This window comes from Osmerus mordax, chromosome 15, assembly GCF_038355195.1.
Source record: "Osmerus mordax isolate fOsmMor3 chromosome 15, fOsmMor3.pri, whole genome shotgun sequence".
NCBI classification, from domain to species: domain Eukaryota; kingdom Metazoa; phylum Chordata; class Actinopteri; order Osmeriformes; family Osmeridae; genus Osmerus; species Osmerus mordax.
Genome location: NC_090064.1, coordinates 8,573,053 through 8,580,343, shown reverse-complemented (window position 1 = coordinate 8,580,343; position 7,291 = coordinate 8,573,053).

Below are 7,291 nucleotides of genomic sequence, written 5' to 3'. Positions count from 1 at the left end.
CAATATATATTATGATTACGGCCTTGATGTAGGCCTACCTCACGTGAAGACACGGCGGACCTTTCGGCACGCAACACATTGGCGGTCCGACTTGGCCCCTACGCAACAGCGACTTGCACTTCACATCCAATTATATCACTGTTAAATCATACCAGTTTATTCCCAGCTCACGTTAGTGCGTTACTGTTTTGGCCCATGACGCTTCTGAGGACTGGTTTACTTTCTCAACCCCAAGGAGGGCAGTCAGGGGACGTCCTTCGTCAAAGCCGAACCTAATAAGTCCCTTTATTTGTTTTAGCTACAGTCGACCTGATAATTCTGCATACAAATGTTTACACCAATAAGCCTGCTTTCCTTGCTGGCTGTGGAGATTAATGTGGCGGTCGAGGGCTCAGGGATGAACCAGGTGACGAATGGCCCTGCATACGACATCATCCATCAGATCTTGACACCTCCAAGTGCGTGTGTACGTGCGCGCTTGTGTGTGTATGCGCGCGCATGTGTGTGTGCGTGCCTGCGGTGTACATTCCATCCAGCCTTGTGTATGTTAATGTTTTGAGGAGTGAATGCGGCTGCATAAATATGACTAAAAGCTACCTGTCCACTGGCAGATGAAGTTAGAAGACCAATGGGGTGGAACACGGTTGTTTATCATGCGGTGGCATTTAGAAGGGTCGCACGTGGACAACTTTATCTATTCTAATTCTGTCTATTACGCTCTACCTGGCTGAGGTTGGGGGCGGAGGGTTGATACATGAGAAAACAAATGGCTTTCGATTCATGCAACGATTGAGTATTCTCACTGTGGGTATACTACAGCTACTTCCAGCACCTTCTCTGCCTGTCCACTTTTCCATCGCTCCGCATTCAAACAATGCCCTGTCATACAATGTTCACGACAGGATAATTAGCGCCAACTCTTCAAAAGGCTTTGGTCTACAGACTATCGCTGTGCGATTCATATTCAAATCGAAGATAATGAACAATAATATCACCCCTTGGTAACATTCCTGCCACCTGTTGTGGTAGTCACATTACGCCAAGGGCTTTTAAACTCCCATACACAATTGCCCTAATTGGCAGTTAAGGAATACGTTTTTGGATTCATCAAAGCGGCTCCAATTAATATGAGGCACGTTCTATATTGACTGATGTTGAATAACGAGGGGGGTTCTTCGACGCGTGCAAATGACGAATGGGGAGCAGGGGATGAGATTGTACGATCATAGAGTAATCTATTAACAAGGACTGTGCCGTGATAGTTCATTAGTCCGGCCAGACGTGTGTGTCCAGAACTTTTATCTCACACAGAAGCGTCCCTCGAGAACAACATTATCCCTCTCCGCTGTTCCAGGCAGGTTTGTTGTGTGTGCGTGCGTATGTGTGTGTTTGATGCGTGTGTAGACATTTGTGCACGCATTTGTAAGTTTGAGGGAATTACCAGATGGCGATGTTCTTAGAGGAAGATTGCCAAGGTTAATGATTCTGAAGAATTAGCTAGATTGATGCATAATTACAATGATGGATGGAGCACAGAATCTAGACTTCATTACACCCAGACCATCTTCATACAATTCATATCATCTTGATCTCACGTGATGGTGGCCACCATTTAAATGTCACCAAATTAGGGACATCAAGTTCACACACAGACACACACACACTCATTAATGAATGCAGTCAATGCACTGACACACACATTGCATGTACCAGGTTGTGCAGTGGAATACATCATTTATATACATTTACATTTTTTCTTTTATCCAAAGCGACAAACAGTACAATAATAGTAGTAGTATTAGTTTATTTGTCGCTCAACCATATAAGTTAATACAGTACACAGCAACGTTTCTCCAGGACCATGGTGCTACATAAAGCACCGTAGGACAAACACAGACTAACTAAGACCTACACATTCCTACATTCCTATATAAAGTGCATACATTCCTATATAAAGTCAAGTGCAAGTATATTTATACAGAAGACAGGACAATATTGAATAGAACAGTATGTAAGAAAATAAGCAAGTTCCAAAAGTATAGTTCTAACAGGATTTCAGTGGTTCGAGCCAAGGAACACTGTACTTCTCCAGACAATAGTGCAATTAAAGCAACTCAACAACAATATACGTGCACATGCATGCAACTCATGCCCTCTCTCACATTAGTGCATACACATAAAGCATTTACCTACAGCAAATTTTCCAGTGACATCTCATGTCGGCCTCAGATTGATTATTCAGTTAACCATCAGATGTTTAACTGAGGAATGCTTATGTAGTACAAAACTGATAGTCTGGTGGAGGTCTAGACTATACATTTCCATCCTATTTATCTCTGTCCCTTGCACATTCAGTCCATCACCACCATCTTGTTACAGCAGGGACACACCTCATTCTAACAATATCAGGCTTCTTTTCTCCTTTCCCCCCTACCTCTCTCACTGATTATTTTGTTCTTGTTCCTTCTACCACTCTCCATCTGTCTCTATACAACTTTTCGATGTACATCCCATGGACACACACTCATTTTTCCATTAGGCTACTCCATCTCGCCATTCTTTTGTCATGAGCTTAATCCTCTCCTCTCCAGATTCTCTTCTATAAATATACCTCTCTCTCTTTATACGTCCTTGTAGGAGCCTGGCGATGCAGACAGGGGCAGTAATTGGCTTTCTCCTGGTCGTGATTCAGACCACTTCTCAGCAGAAAGCATGCGCCACATATACAACACCAAGTCTGCCTCACCGCCTTTCATCTCCACAGTTATCCAACACTGGTACACCCGCTGTATCAACGGTGTATCCGGTTGCATCTCAATTGTTTGATGTGAAAATGCTGACGTTACGCAGGATTATTCCTGCTCCTATGTGATATACCGTGCTCATTTACGCGTTTGATTAGGATACGGAAATACGAAAGAATACACGCTGGAACTCGAAATAGAAAGCTGCCCTAGGCTGTAGTAGCCAAATTACATTTTGTCCTGGGCCGACAGATTTTTATATTCACATGGTGGATGCGCCATAACTTTTAACACGTAAAAAATGGACCACCGTTTTTCTGACGCATAGGCTATAACCTACAGACGAAGGTTGTTAAGACCCCACTACGACAGCAAATGAAGAGAACAGGACACGACTGTCATTAAAGCAGTGTGACCTCAGAATGAACATTTAGCTGAATTCTGTGGTGCGCCAGTTCAAGTGAAACTCTTTCATGCAGGATACATGTAATGAGGAAATTCGTGGTTCCAAATAGAACCACGAATAGTGGATTACACAAGTAAATCGTAACTTTTGAGCGATTGTTCTGCATGGCTAGCCTACTGAAATATGCCTTAATGTTTTTCTTTTTTGGTGGTGGTGTGCGGGTGGAGGGGGGGGGGGGGGGGGGTACGGATGCAACTTTCTAGGACAACTGCTAGTCAAGTGATGCATTCCTCACAGAATTAGTTTTGATGTGTCTTTTTTTATGTATAGCCTATGTTTTTATACAGTTAGGGCTTTGGAGGTTTAAAAAAAAAAAAAAACTGGTCTAGTCTTTATCATTTTTTAACTTTTTCTCTTCTTTTATTTCTCTCCTTCTCTAAAAAAAATCCATCTGGATTTAGCGTCTGGAAGGAAGACCCAGGGTAGCAGGTGCAGAGATCTGGCTTCGGCTGTAACACACAGTTCCACTGATAATGCAGTAAGCTGAGGGTAGAGATCCCTTATAACACACAACACACTCCTCCTCATGCCAGAACTCGATACTATGTAGGTTCTTACTATTTTATCATCCAACTCCTAAAATAATAGATGTGTTAAACAAGATGCACTCTGTTACAAATAGCTGGTCTAGACAGTCAAAATACCACAAGGAACTGTCAGACCAAACTGTCAAGGTGGTCAGCTCAGTACTTTTTGTCCATTTTGGAAAGGAGAAACGGAGGTGAGTAACACTGGCCCAGGTTTGCTCTCCTGAAAAGTTTAGAGTTTCGATCCACTTTCAGTTCAGGTTTTTTAAAGGTAGTTTGACCCAGAAACAAGTCTCCATGACCTTCCTAAAAAGACTCATTCAGGTTACGTGCGTCTGTATGTATGTGTGTGTCATACTCTGGTGTTCAACTGTATCAGCTGAAGGTTTCACACAGGAGGGATTTATCGTCTCATCTACTGTTTACAAGCCTGAGTCCATGCGGACCCATAAAAGCCCATTGCAGCAGCTCTCAGGTCAAACTCAGCAGTTTCGGAAAGAAAGTAGAGGTCACAAAACAAACTGGCAAGTTTTCCTGCCAAGCAGCATATTTCCCGAACCAGCCTCACTGTATTGTAATGATACAAGCAGAATGTAGCAAGCTTTACTAGTTTATTACCAAGGGTAGGTTCTGACACATTGGTTGCATCAGTCAATATAACCTTTGTGTGAGAATTGCAGTCCCTATAGCTGAATCCTTTTCTGTTTGTCATGCTGTTGTTGCAGCTATGGCAACCGGGTTCGTTAATAGCAGACTCTTCTTCATGGCACTGACAGGAACTGAAATAATATGGCAAACCGAAGGATTTAATTATGCCATCTGTAATCTCTTATGTATTTAAAGGTGACCGGGTGTCCGTGACCCCTGACCCCTGTGCTGTCTTAGTAGCCCTCAGGTTGTCAGACCACGCCTCCATATTCTACTCCATTAGCTGTGATAATTCATCTAGAGCCCAGCTGTCAGAATCGGCTCACCTCTGGACTCACCAGGGCCACGATCCTATTATTTATAAAAGCCTCCTGCTCATTGCCTCCTGGTACAGTAGGAAAATGTAATTACTGTACTGTGCAATCAATAATCTGCCTTCAGGGACACCAACCCAACATGATAAATTGTCCTTTTGATTCACCCTGCTTCACAGGTAGACTGTTTTCACAATCATCCTGCAATTGAATTGTTCATAATCATGCTGTTTTGAATTTGTGAGTGTGGTTGTGTTGGACACGTGTATGTGGACACAGGTGAGGGGGAGTCGTTTTTGCTGTAAATCAAGCCTTTTTCTTGAAATGGAACAACCAAGAAAATTACGTGAAGGTTGTCTGAGTGTTTGATTGGTCTCATTTGGCCGAACACTACATGGAGCCAGACAAGGAAAGAATGAGGATAAAGAGAAAGGAAGGCAGGAAGGAAGGAAGAAAAAAAGAAAGGAAGGCAGGAAGGCAGGATGAAGAGAGAAGAGGAGGGAAGGGTGGAAGGTAGTAATGGTAGGAGAGAGGATTTGGTGTTGAGATTCATCTCTGATGGAGCGGAGTAATTAAGAAATGATGACGCCGGTCCATGTTGCCTGTGAATGATGTCCACTCTTATTGGCTGGGAAGCTCAGGAAGACGGGAGGCGACCACAGTAGGGGTGGAAAGGCAATCATCCATTCTTCGGTCAGCAGCGATGGAGGACTGACAGGCTTTTGTCTTCACAGTTTCCCCCCCATTAAGCTGAGAGGCGGAGAGGGTGTGCAGACTGTGTGTGTGTCTGTGACCCATCAACCAGCAAGAGTCACACACACACACCCTCGTCAGAGGGAATGAGGCCTATTAGGCTGGCAGATGATTCCGGGTGAGGTCACTGACATGATGTTTGGAGCTCAGTGCTGCTGCTGCTGCTGCTTCTGTGCTACACTGAGCCAGGCAGGCAGGCGGGTTCAGACAGCTGGATCATCTGCTGCTCTGGTCTGGCTCTGGAAACGGAGTGAGTTTTTAATCACCTCTCTCTCTCTCTCTCTCTCTCTCTCTCTCTCTCTCTCTCTCTCTCTCTCTCTCTCTCTCTCTCTCTCTCTCTCTCTCTCTCTCTCTCTCTCTCTCTCTCTCTCTCTCTCTCTCTCTCACACACACACACACACACTCTCACTCTATCTCTCTGTCTCTCCCTCTGTCTGGTCTGGCCAGCTTAATCTGTTGCAAGTTGCGAGTTATGGGTATGTAAGTGTGCTAATACTTCTATTGGTGACTGTGCACTGTTGCGATGAAATGCCTTGTGATTGTGCCGCAAATCAATTTCCCCATGGGGGACCGTGCTACCCCTTCTACAACTACTCTGTCGATCTCTCTTCTCTTCTGTTTCTTTCTTTTGTTACTGACGCTACATCTGTCTTCCTTTCTTTCTCTTCTCCCGCCCTTTGTCCAAATCTCCCTTGTATCTGTCTTTCTCACTCACTCTGTCTTTCCCCTTCTTTCTGACTGTTACTTTATCTCTTTCTTTTGCTGACTCACTCTCCCCCTCACTAAGTACTGCTGTATGCAGATCACACACACCCTCAGTGCTGTACACATTGCTCATTTGCTAATTAGGTATTTAAATTCAAACACTCCAGAAGTTCAACATGCCCTAAAACCTTTATGTGACACCTGGACTGTGTGTTGATATACATATACGTTACAGTAAACGTTATGGGCAATCCTTTTTTATTTAGTTCCAGCTGAGCCAATACACCTATTCAATTACTATCTCGTGTTACGTAAATGATGCTACATCGTGACAATAGCATAAACCGCCAAGCATATTTGATGAGAGGAAATAATAAGCATGTACAGGCCTCTTGTGAATTACGTTATCACAAAGCACCAGGCTTCCGCCTTCCATCGGACCAGCGCATCGCCACGAATACATATTTCATTGGACAGTTTAAACGATGACACACTGTAAAATCACAATTATTCCCGTCTGACATATTCGCTTACCTGTGACATCTCACAAAATTGAAGTGTCTGTTAAAATACGGCCCAATTAAAGTGTGATAGGCTGCACTAAAGAAGACAACTTGTATTTATTGTTTTGGATGGAAAGATGAGAGGTTTCTCTCTGTATTTTCCTTCTTTTTCGTCCATCCCCCTTCTTCCCGTGACAGTTCCGACTGGCGATGTCACCTCTGCTTGTGTATTCTGTAACTACTGTTATGAACACACATACGTTTCATCATCCATCTTCACTTCTAGACTGCATGAAAGATTCCCAGACACAAACTTGACAAAGTTTAATCTCCTCTAATGTGTTTATAAAAGAGAACCTTACTTAATGGGAACTGAAATAGGTTTCCAGACAGTAAACAACGCAAAACAACTTCAAAACCGGAACTTTCCTTTCAGACTTGGGAGATTGAAGAAGGAAGCACTAGCAACTTCAGCCGGGCTCACTGGGAGAGACGTCGGAGTGCTGGATCAATATTAAACCACCTGGTGCCCTGGGTGAGGGGCTGGGAGGAGGGAGGCGGGAGAGGAAGAGAGTGGTTCTCATTTATCAGATGACGTTTCAGGCTGTATTCAAGACTTTCCTCTCCCTCG